General features: G+C 39.9%; 1 protein-coding gene across 1 annotated transcript in view; it reads left to right on the top strand.

Annotated features, from left to right (window-relative positions):
* The first annotated feature begins 666 nt into the window (after positions 1-666).
* Positions 667-27,567, top strand: part of tenm4 (teneurin transmembrane protein 4) — a 220,114-nt gene continuing 193,213 nt past the window's right edge. Inside the window, exon 1 of the mRNA XM_053687323.1 lies at positions 667-1,106. The gene's annotated coding sequence lies outside the window, so the exon portion shown is untranslated. The remainder of the gene's footprint in view (positions 1,107-27,567) is intronic.

The raw sequence follows: 27,567 nt of genomic DNA, 5'->3' as shown, positions 1-27,567 counted from the left end.
ATAATGTGTGTGATTGTACTCTGTGATGGGTTAGCACCCTATGCAGGGTGTCCTCTGTTTTTCCTCCCAAGAGTTCCCAGGAATATGCTCAGGCTCCCCTGACCCTGTGTAAGATAAGTGGTATGGAAAATGGATATAATAATGTCAGTGATCATTTTCATAAATACGGCTTATAATGCTTGAATGAAGAGCTTAAATGCTATTATACGCCTATAAATATTTTAAATGACAAACACACACACACACACACACACACACACACACACACACACACACACACACACACACACACACATACATATATATATAATATATAGTCCCTGAGTGTAAAAAGTTTGAAAAGTACCTTTTACATTTTGTTAGATTAAGTTAAGGACGCAGCCAAAATGCCTTGTCTTGGTGTTGTGTTGTTTGTATTACAGTTAAACCGGACACTGAATATCACAGTGTTGCGTCGTGTGCCTACATTTGGACTACATCCAAAACCGCACGGATCAACAAGGTGTGTTACAATAGTACTCCACCATAGCGTACGGTTAAAGCGTGGGCGCATTTACTAATAAAACCGAGGCGTTTTTTTCCCGTGCGCGCGCGCACCTACCCCCCCCCCCCCCCCGCTCTCCCACATGGTACGCGCCAGCTCTGACTTGCACGGGGCCGCTGTGGAGTCGCTTCTCGGCTTTTCTCCCGGTGCCTCTCCCGCCTCTCTGTATCGTGCAGGCGCGGATAACGCAGCAGTAGCTGGACCTCACTCTTTCACGTCTTTCTCTAAAGGCGTTTTTGTTCTCTTTCATTATTTTCTGTCGCTTTGTTGCAGCGTTACACTGCTCTATGCTACAGATACTGCGGGTCCGTTCCGCGCGCGCACCGTCCATCCCCTCCGGTCTCTCTCTCTCTCTCTCTCTCTCTCTCTCTCATCCGAAATGATGCCTCTGCGCACTGGACGTTTCACCTCGAGTTAAATCTCTCATGGGAGACGACGTGCGAGTGATAAGTACAACGCACTCTGCACTTCTTACTCCATCTGCCCAGAAAAAAGACAGATAGAAAGAAAGAGAGAGAGATTTCTACAGCGTTACTGCTACAGCGGATCTGCCTTCAGAATGGTGAGCTCCCATTTTCTTTCCCTGAAAGTGCGTGATGCTGCAAACGCACACGAAGCAAAGAAGCGTTCTGCAGCAGGCTGGGTTTGGGGATGTATTCGGGTTATTCCTAGGCTATGCATTTAGGCTGGTTATTTGGTTAGGCAAGTTAGAAGCTATAGGAGAACACACCTTGTGAAAAAGGCTTTACTGCACGCGCTTCTGACGCGGTGTGCGTTGCAGCTCGAGCTGAACACAATCTGATGGATAAAAAGTTGCTTCCTCAGCCTCTTCTCATAATTATACTGTCTGATTATTTGAGCTGTACGGTTAGCCCAAAGGGTCACGCGTGGATGTGCTTAGGCTTGCGCGTTTACCGCCTACACGGCAGTTTAAGAGAGGCTCACGTTTAAGAAAAAGACAGAGAGAGAGAGAGAAAGAGAGGAAGGCAATCACCGTTAAAGCGCGTGCAGTTGAAAAAGCGTCTGCATTTTAACGGACGATCGCGTGCCTTGTTTTATTTATTTATTTGTTTGTTTGTTTGTTTGTTTGTTTAAAGCGCAGAGCTCGTGTCTCATTTCATCCAGTAGCGCGTGCCTTACTGTGGAACCGCTGCAATGTGCTGCTCGCATCGTGTACTTGCTCTGTCTGCACTACCCCACGCGAATGGATAAGCCAATGCAAACAAGATTGCTATAAAAGCATCATCTTTTATATCATACAGCACGGGTCGTTGGTAGCTTTGGTTTACTTGGGAATTCCAGAGTGTGTGTGTGTGTTATTGCCAATAGAAAAGTTTGCAATGAAATTAAATAACATCATGTTTAGTATTGGGTACAGGAGGAAAAAATATATATATATATATAGAGAAATTTATATGGGGATGGTGTGGTGGGGGAAAAAAAGAGGTTGTGCAAAGCTTCAGAGTAAAAACCTGCAATATGGCTTTTTTTTTTGCCCTGCATGCATTCCTCTTTCTGTCAGCCATGCTTAAGCCTGAAGCTGAACACTATTGGGCCTGAAAACACAAAGTCAGTTGTACAATACCACAGACTGCATGAATAAGAAAACTTTTCTTCGGCTACTATTCCCTAAACGGACACTCGTGTAGAATGCTAATCAGCCTCCCCAAGCTGTTCAGGATGGAGTGCTGGGGCGCTCTGAAAATCACAAGTAGCTCCCGCTGGCCATAGTGGGGCCCAAATGCTTGAATGGCTGGATGAGGTCTGAGGGAATGCGCACTCTGTAGTGTCGTGTGAAGCACTTGGTTAATAGCGATAAATGAGTCTGAAGTTGGTGGGTCCCTGTAGAGGCTGACCTTTCTAGGGCAGTCTTGTATTCTCCTGCTTGTTGTTGGTCCAAGTTGATGAGCACGCAGGAACAACGAAGAGCCGGCCGCTAGGCATGGAGAGGAAACAAAGCAAAGACAGAGCCCCCTTTGTTACCTCTCACTCTCTGCCTCAGTATTTCTCCACATGTTTTTTTTTTCTTGCATTAAGCATATTGGTTTTCTCATCTTTCTGCAACTAATTTACCCGTGACAAAGGATTGCGTATAGCGGTATACTTTATTGGTGTATCATTAGGAACAGACACACATCCATATGCTTGTGATGAAGCTGCTTCCGAAAATGTGTGATATTATTTGACCTGAAGAGAAGTGCGTCAAATCGCTGTGACCAAACTGACCAAATTGATTGCCTTCCTCTTATATTGTTTTGATGTTCAGCTTTGACATCTCATAAACTCCCTCCTCATTTGAGGCCTTTGGAGACTTTGTCCGTAAGAAACGAAACAGCGATGGAAGCAGTACAGTGTACTACCTCAGCTCTCTGGTGAGGCTTTCAGTGGGGACTCACAGCTTCTCATGCAATAATGGCGGAGACTTTACAGTCACTGAGCAAAGGAGGAGGCTTCACTGGAAAGTGGACAGCCAGAGTATGGGGAAGTGTGGCTCATTGTCCTTTTGTTGCTTCTCCCTCCTATTAAAGCAGTCGACAATTGCACCCCTGCTGGGTTTTTCATCCCCGCAGTGCCACAACCATTTGATCACTGCTTTTAGAGACCGGCTGTTTGGAGGTGGTTTTGCTGGTAGAACACTTCACTGAAGCCTAGTGTGATAGAGCTGAAGTGAGAACCCCACTGTTTTCCTTTTCTTTTTTCCTATTTCAAATTTTTCACACATCTTCCAAGTGGAACATGATTTAGTCATTAGGCATCCATGATTTTTCACACATTTATATCAATCTTGAACTAAACTTCACAGTGGTTAGATGTACACTTTTCTTTTCTTTTCTTTTTTTTTTTTTTTACCGAGTATTGTACACCGTCGGAGAACAGCCTGCATTCTGATGAAGTCTCTCCTACAGGACACATGTTGCTTTAGCCCACCATATGCACCGGAACAAATTTTCAGGAAAAAAAGCAGCAGGATCTTTCATCAGCTTGTAAAGAAAGTAATCAGAACTCTCATCAGCTTCCTCATTTTGGTGAAGGCAAATCCTTTTGACCTTCATTACTGCCCAGCCTAGCATGACGAAAAGTTGGATAGAGAAGCAGAGGCGAGTGATTTTATCGGTTGAAGCGGATGCGGCTTGTAGTTATAAAGCAGAGTATACATGCAAAGCCGGATCAATGAAATGCATTACAGCCGTGACCTCCTGTGCACTCACAACCCGATGGCAGATCAATGGGAAAATTGGTATGACTCTTGGTGTTTGGATTTTCTGCTAAGGTAATTAAGCTTTTATTGTAAGTAAGTTTATAGTGCTGTAAATACCACCCAGACACGTGATTACCATGATTTAAAACAATGCCCAGCTGCTCCATAAAATCAGTTGTTCATAATGAACAATGCCACACAGCAGTTTGCCAAACAGCCACCAGTTAATTCATTCAGCCGTTGAGTGTTATATTATATTATGTCTAAAAGCGTTCAGACAACATCTTCACGGTACAATTTGAATTATCTTTTGAACATTACATGTAATCTGTAATCATAGAACACTTAACAGCAGCAGGTATATGATATTGCACCGACTTAATGATAGTGATGGCTTATGAGCTGGGAAAATGCCTCTTTTCTTCAGAGGTCAGGGCAACTATGCAGGTTTGGCTGCCTCTCATTCTGGTGTCTCATGTCCAAAAAGAAATGAAAGAAGGAAGGAATGAAAAAGAAAAACCCTTTCTGTAAGATGTCTAGGTAAGATGTCGGCTAGTTGTTTTAATTTGCATTATTATTATTATTATTATTATTATTATTATTATTATTACTATTATTATTATTATAAATAAACTTTCTCTTAAATAACATTTCCGGTGTAATTTTGCCAGAGGGAGGGGAAAAAAACCACCCAACAACTTAGATTGTTAATTATCAAATAAGGTCTTGTTTAATTGTGGTAATTAGGTCTTGCTAATTGTAGTCCTACGATAGCTCAGTCAAAACAATGCATCACTGTTGGCCTCCTTTATTTTTGCAGTTTGTGTCAAGCACTAATGATAGGAAGAAAAGGAGCGAATGAATGACTGTGAATGTAATTTACCCTCTTTAACAACGCTTCATTTGCTCCTCGTTTTATTTAGGGGAATTAAGCTGTGCCTACACATTCGGGCAACTTACCACATATGTGTCTGATCAGACATGGCATACATCATTGTCACGCTTTCCCATTAATGCATTAATCGAGCCTTAAAAACATAGCCGACCCTTTCGCTGTCTTTATCCACAGACTTGAGAGATGTAAGAGGGGGAGAGGGCGCTGTATTCACTTGCCTGGAGCAATATGCTTAGTCGAAACTGCAGTCTGTCACACAGTGATTTATCACACATAGGACTAATGGCATCCTATCAAGATAACATTTTATTGTACTCAAGAGCTGGGAGCTAGGGGGGAAAAAAACAGTAGCCATCTTTATTTTCAGAACGGTGACTGGGCACGGGGAACGCTGAAGTGTCTGAGATCTGCTCAAAGAAGGATATTCCTCTTGTTTTTTCACCCTTTCTGTCATTCTGTCAAATGAAACTTGGTTAATCTCAGGAAAATTTTCATTCAGGGAGACACATTCTTAGTGGAGTTATGCAGCTGTCAGAGCTTTGCACCATTCTCTTCTAAATGCGGCTGTTGGGCAAAATGCAATTCAGGCCTTGTATGCGAGCGCCTCGTTCCCCCCCCCCAACCAGTTGGTGGAGAAGAAAAGCTTGTCCCTCACTTAGACTTGGACTTAGGAGTTAGACATTGTGCATTCTGAAAGCAGGGATCAGGATCAACAGCTGCCACATTTACATCCAAATGACCTTGGAGAGGGCCTGTTTCACAGCCTGCCCACCTCCTATACATTTCCAGCCAGGTAGACCCTCGGCTCATCTAGCACATGCCTACTGATTCATACAAAGCACACAACGACATTCCCAGGGAACATTTGTCCTTATTTCTCTGGATACAGAGGATACACTTGGCTTGTTTTCCCAGGATATGGATTACAGTTTTTGTTTGTCGTTGCTCATCATTTGAATAGAAGGCTTTGATAAATGTAGATGACTGAAGGTGTGAAATTGAAGTCGAAGCAGTTTGTTTAGTTTAGTTTAATCAATCAGGGATGGTGGGTGATGCGTGGAATACATAAAAGCCTGGGAAGAGTTATTGCTTGCAATCGCTTGACAGCTGAAAGCGGTAGATCCTTTAAACGGAATAATTAATCAATTAACTTCTATTTGTTGTTAGCAGTGATAACACTCCAGGCCAAAGAGCGGTCAGTGCTGAGTTCTCACTTTATACTTGTCATGCATTGTCTGCTTTGTTGAAACATGCTAATGCATCGCATAGCCTGCAAACGACCTTATTCCTATCATGCACGGACAGGGTGTAAATAGAATTTGATTGAGGTGGTTTTCAACACTGTGGCACACTATACACAATGGAAAGATGATGAATGCGCTTCATGTTCTTGCGCTTTAATAAGGAGACAGCACTTCGCTTTCAGCCCTCTGACTCTATTGTGGTACATCTAAAGTGTGAGCCCTGAAGCATGTGCCCTTCCTGATCCCAAGAGTTTACTGCCCTCTGGACTCTCTCACATCAGTCACACAATCCCCGGTGTTGAATTAACACCGTAGGTCCAGCTGGACACAATCGAACCGTATTGAAGCGTCGGTTGGTATGAAAGTTTTTTAATAATAGTGCCAGAATCCTTGAAATATTTCAGTGTGGATTTTCTTAGCATTGGCTTTCTTAAGAAATGGGGAATGGATTGTCCAAGTAATCTTGATTATTGCCTCAGTAGCAGAACATTTGGCAAATAATAATATTGAATAATTTTACAGATGTTAAAACAATGCACCATTCATGAAATGATTTCAGAGCTGAATAATATTGTAAAATTGTTTGAATCCAAATAACCAAGGTTTGGAATCTGATAACGTACACTCTTAGAAAAAAAACAAGAACAACAAAACAAACAAACTAACAAACAAAAAAAACTAGTACCCTAAAGGATTTTTGTCCGGTATGGTCTTGGGGAACCTTTAAAGGTACATGTAGAACCCTACAACATATGGTTTTGCAAGGAATCCTTAACTTAATTCCTTCCTTTAGGAAGTGAAGAACTCTTGCCCAATGTGACCAAAGAACTTTTTTTGAGACCCGTGCATGTTATTTGCATGCAATATGAACATGAAATAAACTGGCATACCAACATTATGTCATTAAACATAATTACATGCTTTCATATAAATAATTAAACACAGGAAATTGAGCTGTTTTGGATTTATTAAGCATTTTGCTTTAGATGCACAGGCTGGAGTTTAATAAGCATCTTTGTATCATATTGATTATTTTCTTTCCCCTCTGCTGGTGATGTGGGGTGACCTACGCTATGAATGGGGCCTTTTACTCCATCCTGCTCATTGGCAATACGAGGCAGAATCAGCCACCGAAGTAGATTCAGGAAAGGGAGGGGGGCTGACAATACATACTCGAGCCACTTTCAAGAGAGCAAGAGGGCTCATGTTTCCCCTCCTGAGCGGTCACTAACAGAATGTCCATTGTGTCCTCCATTTCACACTACACATGTAGCAATTTCTGTGATGATTCGCATAAGCCACGGGAAGCTAATCATGATCTAGGCACGCGAGACTCGGATTTCAGCTTTTGTCACCGGAGCTTAATTTACTGTCACAAACTTTAACACGCCTCATATATATCCAGTCGAGTGTACGAGTGTGGAATAACGCTTCGCACCTAGACAGACAGGCCGTCTTATGTTCGCTTATGGCTGCCGTAGATCCGCTGGAGTAATGTCCGTATCAGTGCATTATTGCATGGCCATTACGATTACAATTATCTGTGTAGTCTGGACTAATGGAGGAAATGCTCTAGCAGTTATAAAACTGCCATGGCTTTACTGGTCTAACGCCCTCTCTTCTGTAGCCAAGCGCTGTCAATTAGGAACCATAAGAGAAGATTTATGGCAGTGCATTTCGTGTCTGAGACGCAGACACTTGTAATGTGCTGTCTGTAGAGAGGAATATTATAATCACACAACACATGGATTCAGTTTCTAGAATGGTGAATTAAAGAACATTATCATAACATATACATTATCAGCCAAAAGTGTGGACATTCTTAGTCATTTTAATTTTGAGTATTTTCTACCTTTTAGAATAAACGTGAAGACATAAAAACTATAAAATAACTCATGTGGAATTATGCTGTGACCAAAAAAAAAAGGGGTTGAAGAAGTAAAAAAAAAAAAAACAAGTAAAATGTGCTGTCTGGTCACATGTTTTGGTTGACCAGATACCTAACTGACCAGACTAAAACGTAGTAGCTAGCGTAATGTAATAGGACATGCTCAGCTAGTTAGTTAAGTGCAGTAATACAGACTAAGGGACATGAACTTATTTCCTGGGAGAGGGGACAGCTCTGTGTAGCAATATAATTTCTTATGCAGCGAGAATTTTTTGGCCAATTGTTGGCCAACATTTTAGCTATGAGATGTAGTGTTCTCTCTCAGCATAACATTGAAAGATGTTATTTGAGTATATCTAGCATCATTTATTCTTGGTATGTTTAAGTGTTTAACGTGGCATATTGTGGTATGTGGTGAGTTATATGACACATGTATGCTGCACTCTTTTTTTGGATTTGTCTTTGTTTCCATATACCTGTGTCTTCCTCATCATCTGTCGTCCATTCTTTTTAAAAGAAGGACATGTGAAGATTGGAAAAATATTTTCTGCTCTTCAGCTGTCTAGTTTTGATGAGCCTGCGCCCACTTTTGAGCCTCATATTCTTGTTCTTGGTTGACAGGAGTGGAACCTGATGTGGTCTTCTGCTGTTGTAGTCAATCTTCCTCAAGGTTTGACATATTGTGCATTCTGAGATGCTTTTCTGCTCACCGTGGTTGTAAATAGTGGTTATTTAAGTTGCTGCAGCCTTCCTGTCAGCTCGAACTGTTCTCCTCTGACCTCACTCACCAGCAAGGTGTTTCCACCTGCAGAACTGATGCTCACTGGATGTTTGTTTTGTTTTGTTGTACCATTCTGTGTAGTGTTGTGTTTTGAAAATTCAAGGAAATCAGCAGTTACTGAAATACTCAAACCAGCCGGTCTGGCACCAACAACCATGCCATGGTTAAAGTTTTTCTGATGTTTGATGTGAACAATAGCTGAAGCTCTTGACCTGTATCTGCATGGTTTCATGCATTGTGCTGCCGCCATGTGATTGACTGATTGGATAATTTAATGAATGAGCAGGTGTACAGGTGTTCCTATTAAACTGACCTATAAGTGTAGATACCAAATGAAAGTAAAGTAAGAAGCTTCGAAAGAAAAAGTCTTACCTGGGATGCTTCTCTAACAGTCTTAACGGATTTCGCACAGTGCTAGCTGTCTGCTTTTGCTTCGTTCTCCTGTATACTTTAAAACACGATTTAATCGCGGCCGTCTAGACGTCTGACTGTCCGGTTGCATCATTCGCGAAGAAGTAGTATCTTAAGCATAGAAACCTACTGTAAATGTTAATATTATTTCTTGACTTGATTTGTGCAGATACATGCTGACAGGAGAAAAGTCCTTTAGACTGCCCTCACATTGAAAAATTTGAAGTTGCATCATGGGATGAACAGAAGAATATTCTTCAGTGGCTGTTACTCGGAGAGACTCGCCAGCGCTCCAAAGGCCATGCTGCACAGCAACTCCGAGAATGAGGGAAAGAAAGAAAGAGAAAGCTCGGGTAGCTGATGAAACTCGCTCTGTCCTGTGACAGATTGGACTCTAGGGACAGAAAAGTAGACAGAGTGGAAGAGCAAGAGCGAGAAAGAGGGAGAAATAGAGCTAGAGATGTGAAGGCATATTACGAAAGTAGGGGAAATGGGGAAGGGCATGCATGGAAAATGAGAAATAAAAATGAAAGGGAAGGAAGGGAGTGAGAAAGAGAGAGCGGCCAGCTGAGGAAATTAGAGCTCAGCCCTCTGGAGGCGGTTTACAGAACAATAATAAGGCACGCTTATTTTGTTCGAAGGCTCCATTTCCAGGTCTGTTTCGTCTGACGGCTGTCATGTCAGTTAGCGTCATCAGACTAACAGAGCGATCCCACATTTTCTGCATGTACGGGTCGCTCACCTCTGATCCGACTCCCCCGTGGTATTTCATCATGTGGCCTGTAATCTTATGCAAGATGGTGAAATGGCAGATAATTTGCAGGTAATTAGGCCCTAGTGATTTGCAGGTGAAAGGATGCTGGAAGTGAGGGCTGCGTTTGAATGTCACCGAGGCAGTTGCACCAGTTTAATAGGAAATGTTATTTTTTAAAGCAGATAATTGCATAATGTTAGGCATGTATATGAATATAGACTTAATAGTATAGTGGTACAGTGATAGTACAGTAGATAAATGTTTTAAAGCAGAGAGGATGTGGAAAGATTGATGCTTCTACTTATGTTTTGCGATACACTGAAAGAAGGAAAAAAAAATCTTTTGATATCTTTTGCGCAGTGTGACGTTCCAATCTAAAACTTTCTAGAGTGAGATGGACACAATGGACACATTTTTATCATGATGAAAACGTCTCAGCGTGAAACAACCGCTGTCTTTTGTACCGTCTGTGAGTTTCTAAATGCCAGAGAACTGTGTCCTATTTTAAACCGAGTTTCTCTTTGTTTTATTCGAGGACATACTGGTTGTCCAATTGATTGCTTTGTTTGCAGCACTTTCCCCTCGTCTTGCTCACAAAGCGACCCGAGGGGGAAGAGAGCCCAAGCTTTTACATGATGAGTGAGGGAAAAAGAGATGTGTGTGTGTGTGTGTGTGTGTGTGTGTGTGTGTGTGTGTGGTGGGGACGATGACGATAGAAAGAGTGAATGAGTCTTTTGTATCTTGACGTCATCAGTGTTTTTCCTGCTGCAGATCTCCCACTGTTGCTCTCCTCCTCCTTGGACTGTCTACTCATTTGTGTGTATCAAAGGCAAAGTGCTTCAAGAGGCAAAACGGACCCTGAAATGAAAGACCTGCTAAGCCCTCTAATACAACAGCAATTAAGGTCCCACAATTAAAGCGCTTACTCTGGAATTTGGCCTCCATGCAAGGGCACCGTCAAATAAAGCGGGCTCACTCAGCCAGAGAGGCTGTGCAGAGCGTACAAATAATTACAGGTGGTGGTTTCACAGAAAATTGAATTAGGTTGGAGATTGAGGAACGAAAATGAAAAGTGGGAATGTATAGACAAAGCCTCTGGGCTGAGTACACAGTCTCAGGCTTCATCTAGGTTCGGTTGAAGTAGTTAAGTAAATCCAAAAAAGTAGCCTATTGCCTGAAAGGAACTAATTGATGTAGCTGGAAGTAAATGATCCCATCATCCCTATCATGTTCTGGATCTAGAAAATTTAGTCAATGGTTAGAACTAACAAAAACTCATTGCACTGATTGAGGATAGGAGTAATTTCAGTGGATAAAGTAAGGCCAGATAAGAGTCCAACAGTGATAATTGGTCAAATTCATTAGAACGTCCATTAGAAAATTTCTAAACATTTTCAAGCATAATAATGATTGTTAAAGCTATAAATGAAGGTTACATTAACTGACATTATAAGTACAGTGGTTCTCAAAGTGGTGTCTCTGAAGTATAGCCAGGGGTTTGCAATTAGTTACACTGTTGGAAATTACAACCCAGCTTTATCAGTTATTATATTTATTAATGAGTTCTTAGAGTTATTTGCCTCTTTGCCTCTGGTCACGTTAATTAAATTGATTTTATTCCGAACCTCAGTAACTCAACAACTGCTAGGGCTATAAATAATATCACCTTGGAACAAATGGACAGAACGTCAGTGGAAAGTTCCAGAATAGCTCTATGGCTCCAATAAACCGACAAAATTTCATTGTACACAAGTTACGTTAGGTTAGATTTGTGAAAAATAGGTCTCTGACGATTAAATGGGTGGAGTTGAATAAGGTTTGAATGATGTTTTTTACTAATTAAGCCTGCCGCCATTTCCACACATCTACACAAAGCTCTGCTGTCGAAAATGATGGTGGTTCAACAGAATTTATCATTATCAAGGATTGTCATGACATCACTTTCAAGCACGCAACGTCTCTTTACAATCATTTATGAGGATAATTGGCAATAGTATTTGTACTAGTAAGAATTTAAAACAAATCTAAAGAAATCTGTTTATTAAAACAAATATTTTACAGTGAAAATAGTTTGAGAATCCCAAATTTAACACATTGGTTAACAATAACAAACCAGATAACAATAACACGTGATATTAACAGTAACATTTTAAAATTATGAATAAAAGAAGCCAAATAATCAACACCTTCATTAACCAATGTTCATACCATCACTGAGAAAAATGACGTCCAGAGCGTGGCTGTTTACTGGCTGAAAAGCAAGTTTTAATATTTACACCTGGAGACAAGATTTCAGTAAATTATCAGCATTCAGGAAAATGGTGCCATTTAATTTGTAGCTTATTTATGTGGATTTATTTTTAGCCGTAGATTGACTAAACTGTCATTGCAGGAATATTTCATTAATATTTAAACAGACATCAGTTTATGTGTTAATTGACTTTGTTACGTTCTTAATATTGCTTATGATTAGGGATGGACCGAATGTTTGGCAACCCAAATTATTCAGCCGAAAATGGCAAAAAGAAAAGCATAAGTGAAAAGGCAGAATAAATTTGACCGAACAATGACGTGTTTGATGACGCGACCAAATAGCCTAGCCACCAGAGTGAGACGCGCGAATGTCACGACCTCATGAGGGGGCGCGCGCACGCACGAGCTATGTGCACGACGTTTGTTTTGTTTCTGTTCCGGAGCATGTTTCTGTCACGTCGCGAGACGTAAGGGAGTAGAGTACAGAAGCAGGTAAAGACGTATTTATTTAAGGGCATGCACACAAATCCAAATTGTAATCCAAAAAACTTAGTCAAGACAGGCAAAGGGTCGGGTGACCGGCAAACATGCATAAACGGGGCAAAGCAGGAATCAAAGTCATGGTCACAGAAAACAGGGTCAAAACACAACAATAAACATGAACTAGTACTATGGACTGGGAGTGGAAAAAACAGCGTGGACTAAATAAACTAATCTATAGCTTAAACTAACTAAATCTATCAAGGAACATAACATTAACAACGTATCCAACTATGCTATATCTACTATAATACTCCGCGAGGTGTACAGGGACACGAGAGGTACATATCCCCAATATAATCAGCCGTATAGAACCGAGTAGAACTATTTTTTGCACTCTTGTCAATGCACTTTTTAATGCACTTTTTGTTGTAGGCTACATTCTTTCAGCAGTCATGACTGATTAAAGCTGAAGCTTATTGTTAATTAATGCAGTAAATATTATTAGATATGGGGACTGTAATTGAAAGCTGTACCTAATCATTTTAAGATGACTAGCCTTTGAAGGAGTAGTGTGCTTTTGCAGCTTTCTATGAATATTTTGACAAAGTAATACAAGTAATACAGTGGCAAATACAGTAGTGAATATTTCTAGTATTTCACTTGTACTGTAATGAAGTCTTGTTCTGGGTTATGACGTGACTGAAGTAAAATAATGTACAGTACTATATTTAACAAGGTTGCAAAATTAAATGTTCAGATAGGATATTATTCAGTGTGTTATTATCGTGGGTGTGAGATCTGCAGAATCAAAGGTGTGAAAAGTAAAGGTGTCTTACAAATCACTAGGATCTAATTTTATGTCTAAGATTATGAAGAATTATAGAATTTAGCACACTTTACAGTGTAGCTTGTGTGCTTCTTTTGGCATTCAAAGGACAGCTTTTTCTCCTTGTAATGAGACCAGTGGAATATATTACCACTTTATGTATTTGATATGCAGTAGAATGTGAATAAAATTCGTCCACCATAAAAGCCAGTTCACCGCGGGGGAAAGGATGTGGGGTATGAAAGCCGCACACTTACTTCTTTCTGTTCATGCCGATTTTATGCAGGTGAACTCTGATCTGGGAATTCCCACGTTTTTGGTCTTGTGAGCCAAAAGAAAACAAGAAGATGCGACGATGGTCTTTTGGGTCGTTAAAAAATATAGGAGCTGCTTATTATTAAGTAGCGGTCACGCGTGACTTTTGCCTTGCTGTTTTCTTATAGTTGCTTGGTGAACATCTGAAAAAAACAACTGCTGTCTTGTCCACTTGTTTACTCTATGATTTTGTAGATTTTTGTTATTCCTCTTGTTCCACACTGTTTTGCAAATAATTAAGAAATGTCATTTATTAATGAAGAATGTGCCAAGCTTTTTAACTGTTTATAGTTACATTTAATGTTGTGGAATGTTCCAAACACAAAATATTTTCCTCACCAGATTTTTTTTTCTCTCTTGAAGTTACTATAATGCAAAAAACAAACAAACAGCTTATTACTGAGAAACCGGAAAATGCGAAAGCCTCTGTGCTCATGATTTTATAATGACAGAAAACTTTAGTTGTGTCTCAAATGACTGTACATTATACACTTACACTATGCACCATGTACTCCACCATGTAGTGTATGAATTTTCACTAATGTTAGTGTTACTGTTTATGCCCAACATGACCTTTATTGATTATAAGCAAATTTGAGCCAGCATCAGCACCTGGTAGCCCCTCCCCTCTTCTGCTACATAAGCAAAGCTGCGACCGTCGAGTGCATGACGTGTCCAACATACCATACTTTGTTTTTTTCGGTTGAAGAAGTGCCTCATTAAGGTACTTGAAGTGCACTTGTTGGAATTTTCAGTGTGAACACACTTCAAAATGGTGTAGAATAGTGCATTAGTATGCGATTTTGGACACACCTTTACTGACTGTTACAAAGCACTGACACCAGAAACTCTTTCCACAAATGTTGAAGAAATGTTTTGTTAATGAAAACTCGAAAACAACTTAACATATCAACAATTGTAAATTTTTCTTTGTTACATGAAACATTATTGTAAATCAGTTTATTACTAGCTTTAGAGTGTGTAGAGTGTCTGCCATACAAGTCTCTGTGAATTAGTAGTTACTATGGAAACAATGCAGCATTAGAATGAGTGTATAAATTAGGGATGTCAGGAGAACCGATACTTCGGTACCAAGTCGGTACCAACATTCTTAAAACGTGACGGTACTTGTTTTTCTGGAGTAGCATTAGTACCATTCTAATGGAGGTACCGAGCTTGCAATTCTTCCAGACCTGATGGGGGCAGCAAATACGCGCAAGTGTTTAAGTCAGTCCACAAGTGGTGAAGAAGAACAACAACAACTACAAGCACACGGGAAAAATTACAGAAGTTTAGCTCCACCGCACCTCGTTGAGAGGAAAGGTGGTATGGAATATGGAAATACTTTGTATTCGAGGCGGATGACAATAAAAATGTAATTGATGCTCTGAAGCTGGTGTGCAACCGATGCTATCGTTCATTTCAAACAAAGAGAGGAAACACCTGGAATTTGGCGAAGGACCTGAAAAACGGTTCCTATATTATATTTATTTGAGGCAGCTGGCATTGTGGCCGTGAAACCAGCTAACGTTATGCTCCATGTAATGTTTGCGATAGCCTGTTATTTGTTAACAACGTTAACACATTGCAATGTTATGAACTACCTCCTAATGGGCCACCATGCATTGCCATTCAGCCCGTGTCCTGTCAGCTAAATGTAGCCTCATGTCACTAATAATTATTAAAATGTTCATGCTCTTAATAAAGCTTTTTGGCCTGCCACCATATCAGTGAATTTAAACTAATGCTTGCATTCAGAGTACAAGTTGTGTGTGCGTGCGCACGTGTTTAGGAGTGCTGTACCTCCACTGTAGCCTCCACTCATTATCAGACAGTGTTTTATAACTAAAATCTCTCTCTCTCTTTTTCTCTCTCTCTCTCTCTCTGCCAGTGTCAGCCAGAGGAGGATGTCCTCCAGGAGAGTTTTTAATAAAAAAAAATTTAATTTTATTTTTATACCACACCGTGGTATAGACTTTGGTATCAAGTATCGTGTACTTTTGGTTAGGGCTGCACAATTAATTGGATATCGATCGCGATTCCGATTTTGACTGCCCACGATTAAATGAACATGATCGACTGCGATATTAACATTTAAAGTTTGTCCTCCGCTCATAGAAAACTCTGCTGTTTTCTCCACTCAAATCAAGCACTTCCTACACTTACAGCCAATCACATAGGGTGGCGCAGGGATGACGTCATTTTGTAATGCCGAAACCCGGAAACCAGGTTAGCGTTTTAGCGCTCGAGCTGCCAGTTTCGCTGCGAGCGCCAGCGCTTGTGCAAGGGGAAATCATGACACTTGCACGATGCTAAATGGCACTACAGAGGTTGTCGGGGACATTAGACATCATCACGCCGAACAGGAAAAAACTTTGCAGATAAACTCAGGGCTGTACAGTGCGACCATTTCACTCGCGTTTGCGACTGAAAAGTACTTTGTGCGACTGTGAATAAATATTTATTCGCACCGGTTCGAGTGACCTGTTTGGAGTTGTATAATACAATCGGAATAAAAACTACAGGAAGTCCAAAATGCATCTACACTGTTGAATGTAACGGTGTAGATGCATTTTGGACTTCCTGTAGTTTTTATTCCGAACAGTTACTTTCATACTGCTTTTCATCTCCTCAGTCAACCGAACAAGTGTGTAAATACTGCAGAGAAGCCATTATGATGACAATTAACTCTGTACGTCATCTGCTTCCACTCTCCGATCTCACAAACCGCCATCTTTTATTGATCGCGCACTATGTTCCTAAATTCTGTCGTAATTGACAAGCTCAAGTTTTCTCATGCTTACTTGTGTGTTATATTGTGGCACATTAACACTGCCATCTCTAAAAAAACAAAAAAAACACTAAACTTCAACTGTGCTCATAAATTTTTGTAATCTCCTAAAAGAAAGCCTTGCGCCTCTCCTCCTGTAAACACTGTTATTGCCTTTTCTGCATAGGCCTGAATTGTTTTCATTTGGTTGCATATTGTTATATTTGATTTCATATTTTCATTTGGTTGATGGCATTTTTATTTTTACTTATCCTATATTTTGGGTACAATTTTATTCATGTTTTGCTTCTACGAGATGAAGCACTTTAAGGATCAATCTAATTTGATGCAAAGATTTGTACATTAGCAGGAATGTAGAACAACATGGAGGTGAAAGCAGCGGTCTGTTTAATGAGAAAGCACAATAAAAATATGTTGTCCTTAAAATCAAAGAATAATCGTGATAAATAATCGAGATCTCAGTATTGATCAAAATAATCGTAATTATCATTTTGGGCATAATTGTGCAGCCCTACTTTTGGTGGTATCGGTACCGACTACTAGATTTTTGGTATCGTGACATCCCTAGTATAAATATATCTACAGTGATCATTTAGGATACAGCTGGAACTGCGATCAGAGCTGTGCTGTTATGGAAACACAATCAACTCCTTCAGATTCAAGTAATGTTTCATAAAATCTGTACAAAATGAAAACATACACTTTCTATGGCCATAAATTAGCCTTGATCTTTACATCTTATCTTCTCACTGGAAGTGAACGTTTAATGTGGCAAGGATTAGAATTTTTAATGCATTTTTAAGCAGGATGTTTGCAAGTACTTTGCTATAGTGTAAAAAGCTCCAGCCCTGGTGTAGTCATGTCTCTGCGCAGATACTCTGATCCTTCCTAATCTGCTTAACCAGGAATGTCCAACTCCTGAAGATCTTCCTGCTGAATTTCATTCCAATCCTAATCTAACACACACACACACACACACACACACACACACACACACACACACACACACTTCAGTTAATTAAGTCCTTAAACAGCATCTGAATATTAGAACCAGGTGTGTTTTGATCTAAACACTGCAGGGTAACAGATTTCTGGGAATGTCATAGGCCGGCCAGATCCCGTCTACTTCCCTGTGTTCCAGTAGTTTCGCTCTCTCTCTTGTGTGTGTGTGTGTGTGTGTGTGTGTGTGTGTGTGTGTGTCTGGGCGTAGCACTCCAGTTCTCACCTCGCCTGATTGAAGATTCATCTCATCTGGTTCTCATCTACTCACCCAATCTGCAGCGTTTATAAGTCCCGGTTTTTCAGCCACTCATCGCCAGATTATTCCGGCTCCAGTGTGGTTCATTACTCACGCTGCCTGCCTGCTCACTCTCGGCTCACTTGCTGCTACACCCAGCCCTGCCTTGCCTTCCTCGTGGTTCACCGACTCTACACTCGGTTCTCACACTGCCGATCCGCGTTAAAGACCCGGCCTCGACGACACTCAAACCTGCTCACGTTCGGCCTCGCTCTCCCAAACGACCTTCAATAAATCCTGTTAACTTTCAGTCCTGTGTCTGCGTTCTGCGCTCGGGTCCCCTCGTCTCTGTGTTCCCCATAACAGGGAATGAGATCACGTACTAAGCCCCCACCAACAGAAACACATACACGCCTTGTTCCTTTTTCACACTTGCCAGCTGTCCTTCCATTGCCGAACTCTGTTTACCTACAAACAATACATAGGCCTTCCTTTGTAATGGCTCTCCGAGCTACACTCAGGCGTTATATAACACACCTTTATCTTAATTGAGGTGTTACTAAGAGTTGAGTGCCAGTTATTTCCCCCTCCATCCCACCAGGGAGTTTATTTATTTATTTATTTATTTCCTTTGGACCTTTGCTAGCTTCTTTGTCTCTCTAGCGCTTATTTTCTGCCTCTCATTAAACGGATGACAAAGATCCATTTATTCAAGTGTGTTCAGATCTGGGCTGGCCGTTACAAATTTGTGACCTGAAAGAGTTTATGAGCGACGACAGAAGCATTTCAATTAGACGTGTTTCTTGTCAAAGTTGATTGAAAATTGTTTGGATAAATATTAGTTCTAAAAAAGTTTCTTGTTTTGAATGGGAAAATCCTTTACATTCAAGTATAAAATCTTTGTGAGAACTGTTTGACATTTACAAATCCACCATGAGTTTGGTTGTTTCCTTAAGTTCAAAAAGTAAGAACAAATGTCAATCCAGCTTTGCTTTGCCTGGCTTTTGAACCAAGGCAATAGTGAGTTGCAAAAAAAAAAAAAAAACATTATTGAAAGCAGAAATCTCATTAGGCGATAAAGTAGAAGGGATTGTTAAATCAGCCAGCCGGTGGCATACACACTCAGCTCTTTGTTTTCCCACCAAAGCGGCCTCTATTCAAATCGAGCTAAATGCAAGTGTGCAAGTGTAGGTTGGCTCCAAAGGCATGAGGGCCTGTGGCGGAGAGAGCTGCGAGAGACTTGTCAATATATTTTGTGAGCATTAGGCAGCAAAGTGGAGTGATAGCTCTCAAGGGGGCTGCCCTTAAGCTGTTCTTCTATAAATATTAATAAGGCCCACCAGCTTGCCTGGAAGGTAGCTCGGCACATTTGGCCCGTGTCGCCGGCTGTAGTTCAGCATGTCAAGCTGTGATGGGGAGAGGACGAGTTGACATTTAGCGACACGTCTCATTTCCAGCCCAATTTCATGTTTCCCTTCTGAAATGACACCCCGAGCTGCTGACCTAAAAAAGGGAAAGGAAGAGTCCGGGATGTATAGCCTTTTTCCTTACACTCCAAAAGGGTCCTGCCAACAAGTGTGGTGTGCTTTCCTCTGACCTTTTCATGTGAAGCACTGCAAGGACAGAAACATTTTGCTAGCCCGCAGTCAAAATGCACCCACTACCTGGAGTTATATAACATAACACACTATCCATCCATCCATCCATTGTCCATACGGTTTCTCCTACACAGGGTCGCGGGGAGCCTGGAGCCTATCCCAGGAAACTTGGGACACAATACAGGGGACACTCTGGATGGGGTGCCGACCCATCACGGGGCACAATCACACACACACTCACACACTATGGACAATTTGGAAATGCCAATCAGCCTACAACGCATGTCATTGGACGGGGAGAGGAATCTGGAGTACCTGGAGGAAACCCCGGACTACTAAAAACCCAGGCATACATAATGCATCTGTGAATGTCACAAGAGTTTATCTTCTCACTTTTTTCCTGTGCAGAGACAATGATCCCTGAGTGGAGGAATAACCTTTAAAAGAAGAGTGCGCTACTGTTTTGGTGCTTCATTTTGCTTTGCAAAATAATGTCAGGTCCTCTAAGTGCCTTTGAATTGACCAGGAAAATGCACTGTGCGCATTCATCTCTGGGTGTGAGTATCGAGGCGTTTAATGGCCGCCGCTAGCATGGGCATTCAGTTGCTTTAACTACTTGCCTTTTTGTTCCTATTTGGTTCAGCCTTATTTTGTTTATGCATGACTCTTGGGAATTGAGTGCACGAGCCGTAACCTATACTACAAAAAGAAGTTAAGAGAAGAACAGGCGATATGACGTTATTATATGAATATTGCATTGTTATACCTTGCACTAGCTTTTCTGATTGTATGAAGGACATCCTTATACCATAGTACTGTTATACCACTGACTGATTCCACTCTTATTTACAGTATGCAGCTTATTCGAAATTTAAATCTGTTGTTCTATTTGATTCTTTCAATTTTCCTATCTATCTATGTTACATAATGTATTGCTGTACAAAAAATATGAACACCATAGTATTGAACAGGTAGTGTCAATCATTTTTATTAGTATTAATTATCAATGTGTTAGTAGTAATAATAGTAATAATTAAAAGTAATAAATAACAACAATTACAATAATAATAAGAAGAAGAATAATAATACTGATGACTGTAATAGCTTTTAAATATAACAACAATGGATAGTTGTTTATTCATTATTAGTGATTATAAATGATAAACATAAATTGATTATTAGTATTAAATGCATGTATATGATGTTGTTAATTATGCACCACTGTTTGCCTAGAACTTTGTTTACAAACCTGAATATGACCTCATAGTGTGCATCGTAAAAATGGCTTAAAGAATGTTTTCCACACCCTTATATTAAAATGGCCAATTAAACCACAAAACAGCTGCTGACCTGAATCTACCCTACTTTACAGCCTCTATTGTAGATCTTTAGCATTATTCTCATTACACTATGAATGGAACAGTGTTATGCCCACTTTATCAGGTTTTTTTTTCTTCAATAATTGCTACAAAAATATTTGGACTGTCTGCATGTGGATTAAAAATGATAATAATAATAATAAAAATACCACTATCAGCATATTTTTGTCTTAAGGAGCTCAACAAATCTGGATGCCATTATGAAGTTGTCCTGTTGTGATTTAATAAAGTGTGAAAGATAAAATTAGTGCAAATGGTCTGTTAGAAGCATAACGTGGATAAGAGAAAAAGCAGCGTATCTGGCGTGACAAAACCTGCACCAGCATGTGTAGAGGACTTTGCTTGGTTGTTTTGACCCTTTCTGATGGATTAAGATGAAAATACTGGTACTTTCCCACCACAGTAGACTTACAGTTGTCACAGAGTAAAGTCATAGATCAGTTCTATTTCGTAGCTTAAAGATAAACCTCTAAAAGCTTCCAGACCATGTGTAAGTCTATAATGAATGCATCTGATGGCAGTATAGGATGTATATACTAGACGTCAAAGTCAGAGTGGATTTGCTCATCATGGCCAGCTTCAGTAAAGCTGCTGTTTGTTCTGGCTTCTTTAATGTAATGATTCTTTGCAGGTTGGATCAGGACGATGAGTGCTGTGTGACAAGGTGCAAAATCGCACCTCATTGATGTTTCAGAGTTTGCTCCAGATTCAAGATTAGGGTGTTAATTAATTGACAAATATTTTAGCTTGAACTTATTTTTATCTTCCATAAGTGTCATGATTGCAACATTTGAGTCCAAAATAAAGTAGCACTACTTATATAAACATAGAGTTAAGACACATTTTGTCTGTTCTATTGTGCTATTGTGTAGAATGCTGACTGTTGCTTAGCACATCATTTTTGTAAGAAAACCAAATATATACTCAATTCATCAAATAGTACAGAGGGTTTTTTTTGTTGGTTTTTGTTTTGTATATATTGAGAAAGTTCTAAGCATCAAGAGAAATCACACTGTCTTGCTCAGAATATGTGCACTCCTCCTGTATTTCTCATTGAGTTTGTGTAAATATAAGTTATAAGGGATTAGAATGGGCAGACTGTCCTTGTGGTTAAACAGAAACCGGACCATTTTCCCTTTCCTTTGTTCAGCACAAAACGAGAGTGTTGACAAATCATGTCGTCATGTAGCAACTATCTGTTAGTGCAGACGTTTTGTCCTACCTTGGACAAAGTATGAAGGACAGACGTAACATAAATCGTGTCTGGCTTTAACTGCCGTTTTAGCAGGAACCACAAGCCAATGTTAGCAAAAGTCAGCCCCAAGCAGTGTGGCTCAATCTTGTGCATCGAGCTTTCCAATGACTTCAGCCGAGTCAGAACCTCAAACATAAGCAACCTTTATTTCATTTTCAGTGCTAGAAAATGCAGCCCAGTCCGCTAAACATGTACTAGGATCTAAAACAACACAATCCTTTTTCGCCTCTTTGCTTCGATTTTAGATGGTTAAGCAAGGTTAATACCATCGATTACGTATACGTTCATTTCCATCAATACTATTGAATTTTTTTTGAACAGAGCTAAGAGAAAAGTTTCAGAAGTGGTGAGCATTTACATTGATTAATTCAGGACATGCATGACTTTTTAGAAAGCAAAGTCAAGTAGTTATTTTTGTACTTGAGATGAGTAGTTGATTTTATAGTATTTTTTATTTAAAGCTGAAAAAACAAAGCATAACTTGCCTCATCGCACGGTGGCTTAGTGGTTAGCACGTACGCCTCACACCGCTAGGGTTGGGGGTTTGATTCTCCTGTGCATGTTGTCCCCGTGCTGTGGGGGTTTCCTCCGGGTACTCCTTTTTCTTCCCCCAGTCCAAAGACTGTGTATGGTATTGTATGGTAGGCTGATTGGCATGTTCAAAGTGTCCATAATGCATGAATGGGTGTGTGAATGTGTTTATGATCTCTGTGATGGATTGGCACCCTGTCCAGGGTGTACCCCGCCTTGTGCCCCATGCTCGCTGGGATTGGCTCCAGGTTCCCCGTGACCCTGTAGGACAAGCGGTATAGAAAATGGATGGATGGATAACTTGCCTCATGAAACTACTAAAGAAGAGAAATGTTCATAATTTATCTCTGAATAAAATAATATACGTTGGATTAGTCAGAATGAAAAAAACAACACTTAATGGCCACTTTATGCTTGATGTGAACATTAACTGAAGCTCTTGACCTGTATCTACATGATTTTATGCATTATAGCTGCTGCTACATGATTGACTGATTGGATAATTACATGAAAGTGTAGGTGTACAGGTGTTCCTATTAAAGTGGCTGGTGAGTCTCGGTCCAAAATATATTAATCACTACTCATGTCTGTTTGAATAAATACAGGTTTGCACTAACTAGAATCAAAACAACTTGACTGGAGCACCATTTTCTTCCACCATTACAGTGTGTCATATAATGATGAACATGTGAAGGTGAGTGATAATAAATGTATCACATCTCACTAACCCATTTTTCATTTTTTAGCTCACCCCCCCCCCCCCCCCCCCCCCACACACACACACACACACACCAGGGTCATGTAAGGAATTGAGAAATTACCAAATGTACCAGTGTGACTAGATTTGTGTCAAAATCCATTTCCATGAAATTTTCTAAAATTGACTAATAAAAATGCCAGACACAAAATGAGTTTAATAATGGGCTTATTAATATTAATTTAAATCCACTACTTTATTTCGACATGCTAAAAATATATACCAGGATGAGAAGATTCTTTCAAGATACTTTGAGGAAAATGTTCAGTGATATGTAAATTGCACACACTTGCATAATAAACCCTAATTGAAAGTAGAACTAGACACATCACATCGTGTCATATTGGAATTTGATGGGATGATGTTGATGTGTATACAACCTGTGATTATGTCTGGCAAAAATAAAGAAGGAAAAAGAATAAGGTTAGATTAGAAAGGACATAAATTGTTAAAGTGGATTGCTTGGTTGCTTCACACAGGAAATAATGATTTGCTCTTTGAAGGCTTGCAAGTTTAGAGTCTTTGCAAGCTGCCTTAGTCCTTGAGTCTCATTTGTCTAATAAATAAAATGCATCCACGGTATTACATAAGGCATAGGCATGTTTATGAATTTCATTCCTTTGTCATTTCCGCTACCTCCATTTTGCTACATAACCAGTAATGTGATTTGTTTGAACATACTGATGATATTGATGGACTGTAGTGCCTTTGAGGTGCCCGATTGTGCTTGTGAGTATTGCACAATTCCAGTTTTGCCTAAAGTGCAGCTTAGATTCCAGAGCACATTATCTGCAACTCAGAAGCGTATTTCTGCACGCTAATTCATGTTCGAAATTAAATATTAAGGATGTGGTCATTGGGGAAGAGAGATAAATCACAGTAATATGGCTGACTTGAGGAAGAGATTAATCTCGCCCCCGGTGTATTTGTGTTTGTTTTGGTCATGCGGTTGCCTTTCAAATCCCAAGAAGTCAGAATTGGGATGGAATCTAATAATGTAATAAATGGCACTAGAACATTTGCATCTAGTTAACGTCTATATTCATTGTCGTACCCAGAGACCAAAAAATGTTGTGTAATAAATAGAAAAAGTGCCCCTTGTTGAATCAATAATAGAAGCACTCAGTCTAGACGAGGCGAGAGATTGAGTAGGGGGAATTCTCACTTAACCAAAGCCATCTACATGTATTAACCCCTTATCAGCTGTCATTGGCGATGTAGCATTTGTGTTTAGAACCTGAGTTGCTTTTAGAATATTCCTTTCATGTTTTAAATGTTATAGAAGATAGATCGATTAACAGCACACGTCATAACGTCACCGCGCCACACCGTCTGACGTTCCCTCCAGAATTTCACGTATCAACATACGGTTTGTCTTCGTTATGGTACCATATACAGTTTTGGGTGCTTTTATTTTTCATTTTACGAACGCTTCAAGTTCGGTTAATTATTTGTCATGCTGTACGTGCAAATAGACGACTGTTTGAAGCCGTGGGCTGCATCCCAAACTGCGTACTTGCTTATTATATAGTAGCCAAAGTACATGTATTTCTCGTACTATAAAGTAGGTAAGTACGTGGTTTCAGACGCAGACGTGCTCTCCTGTTTGCCGTCAAATGGTTGAACACTGCCGTGTGTGTACGTGTCCTGTCGCAAAATGCGGTGAAAACTCTCACACGATGTTAATAGTGTGATTAAGGTGTGTACATGTCTGTAATACACGTCCATAATGCGACTAAAATAGGAGTACTCCACATGACTTAATTAGATTTGTGTTTACTTCGATTATAACTTTAGTCAGATTAAGGTCATCAGTAATTGCTGTTTCTTAATCAGACTATTGTCTTAATCGGGTTAATATCTGATTATCGTTGTCCGTGTAAAAGTACTGAGAGTTTTCAATGAACTCGACCACTACACCTACAGAAACACTGTAACACTGGAAAAAAAATAGAGGTAGAGTCAGAAAAATTAATTTAGTTCCATTTTCCAAACTATAAGCAACTGGTAGTCAAATTTAGACCACTGTGACCCTAACCAGGCAGCTACTAAGAATGAATGAATGAACAGCAAATGTTCGTGTTAATAACCATGGCCTTTCTTTTTCTCGCCAGCTTTATAGTATCTAATCACTCACTCTCGCCCACATGAAAGTAAAAAACCTCCCCCGCTAGCTCAACTGTTTTGTTACATATCTTTTAGTATATCTGTGTTTCAGACAAGAAAGGTCAGATAGAGATGATTAAAATTTACATAAAACCACCATCTCCGTTTCTAGACGACATTACCCCTCTACGGAAGCATCTATACATTTCAGCTCGGCGTGATTCAGGTGATTATTTAGTAACAGTGTAAATGGAATAGTGCATTGTGAGCCATGCGTGATGAGCCCTGCAGTAGCAGGAAGCCGAGACTGAAATGGGAGCTCAGGCTGAAATATCTCCATGCTGAACTGGATCATCATCCTGTAGTCATGATAAAAGGGAGCATGCCGCTTCTAATCCATGTCTCTGTCTCTGGCTGCTCCACCCTCCTGCTGTAACAGGATTCAGACTTGCATGTTACTGCAACAATCCAGAACAATGTCAATGACAGAATTCACAGAACATTTAGGTTTTAAATGATTAGAATGCAAAAAAGAAATAACTTTGTCATTTAATTATCAAATAACAACGAATTAATATTTTTCCCTCATTTGACACCATGGCAGTTTTTAAAAATCAGCTCTGAGATACAGTATAAGCAGAGGAGTGTGTTCTGTAGCTGTGGCATTTACAATTTTCAACGGGGGAAAAAGATGCGAGATGTGAAAGATGCATTTGTTTCTGCATGCAGTTGTTTTCATTTCATACCGGATTTATCTAGGTAAAATTTGACCTGTGAGGTCTTGTGAGCCAGTAGAAACCAAGAAAGCAGGACTTTTGCCTACCTGTGTTTTACTTCAGCTTAGCTCATTTTTAGGGGAAAAAACGACAACATGTCAACCCTACATTCTCTCCATAATCATACTAACTCGATGGTATCACATGATTGTTTAGTCTAAAGTGTCTGACTGGATCTGAGTGGGACAAACAGAAATGGGTTAATAGCATGCAAAATGGTGGAATGTGCAAATGTTTTATAAAAACATGTATTTTACATTTCTGCATCAACAGACAGGTTTTATCATTTATTCTGTTAGCATGGATCAGTCTTATCAACCACAGACATACTCTAGGGTTTTTGTGGTAAATTCAGTTTTTTCCACTTTCTGCCTGCTGGCATTTTCTTGTTAGAAATGTTGGCACCTCTGTATAATAATGGAAGTTGACGAAATCTTGCACGAAAGCCGAGATCCTTGAATCCTTGGTTGTTGTTCTCCTTTTTGTATTCTTTTTTATTCTAGCCAAGGTTGTTTTACTAATTAATATTTAATCTGGAACAAGCATTTGAGAGACAAGAATTATTCTTGTGCAGAAACTAGGATGAATTTCAGAAACAGGAACAGTATGTACGCCTGAGCAATAGATTTGGAAACACTAGACTAGCTTTACTTCGCCCATAGTCTGTTTTCATTAATTTACATAATTTTATAATCATTTAAGTATGCTCATGATTGTAGATGCGAACAAGGCATCCTGTAAAAGCAGAAATATTTTCTCAAAAACAAAAGAAATCTATCAGCCTGTCAACAGATCTTGAATGTAAATGTATAACACACACTAAGAAAACAAATATTTGAATAGATCTAATTATTTCCTCTGGGTACTATGATTTCCTCCCCAGTTTAAAAACATGCGTTGTAGGCTGATTGGCATTCCCAAATTGTCTGTAGTGTGTGAGTGTGTGTGTGCGATTGTGCCTTGTGATAGGTTGGTACCCCATCCAGAGTGTCCCCCGCCTTGTGCCCTGAGTCCCCTGGGATAAGCTCCAGGTTCCCTTAACGACCCTGTGTAGGATAAGTGGTACGGAAAATGGATGGATGGATGTCCATCATATGTCTCCGTAATGAGCATAATGCAAGATATTTCTGCTTTTTGTCTCTAAAGTGTTTGAAATCATGAGTAATGGCTCTGAGGATCTTAAAGGTCTTCAATAATCAAAAACACATTTTTTTTGCTTTAAATACAGATATTCTAAGTTTATTACTTTTCTTGATTGAATTTGGTAATAATATTTTACTGCTATATACCTACATGATTTTAGTGAAATATAAGCTATTATTATGCCTGTAGTTCATGGTGGAGGTCAGAAGTTGGGAAAAGGGGAATCAGTGAGGGGAAAAAAAGCTCCGTCTGTGCATGGCACACGGCGCGTTTTTTCATTCGGGTCTCAGCAAGACTCCCATCTTCTGTTGACTCAATATTGTAATCAGAAACCCAGGGAGCCAAGATGGATACAGCAGGTCATGTATGCCGTAATTAGTGGAGAGAATAGAAAGTCAATG

The sequence above is a fragment of the Ictalurus punctatus genome, chromosome 17 (genome assembly GCF_001660625.3).
Source record: "Ictalurus punctatus breed USDA103 chromosome 17, Coco_2.0, whole genome shotgun sequence".
Classification (NCBI taxonomy): domain Eukaryota; kingdom Metazoa; phylum Chordata; class Actinopteri; order Siluriformes; family Ictaluridae; genus Ictalurus; species Ictalurus punctatus.
Note: the sequence above shows the minus strand (reverse complement) of the source record. Positions and strands in the feature narration are given on the sequence as shown.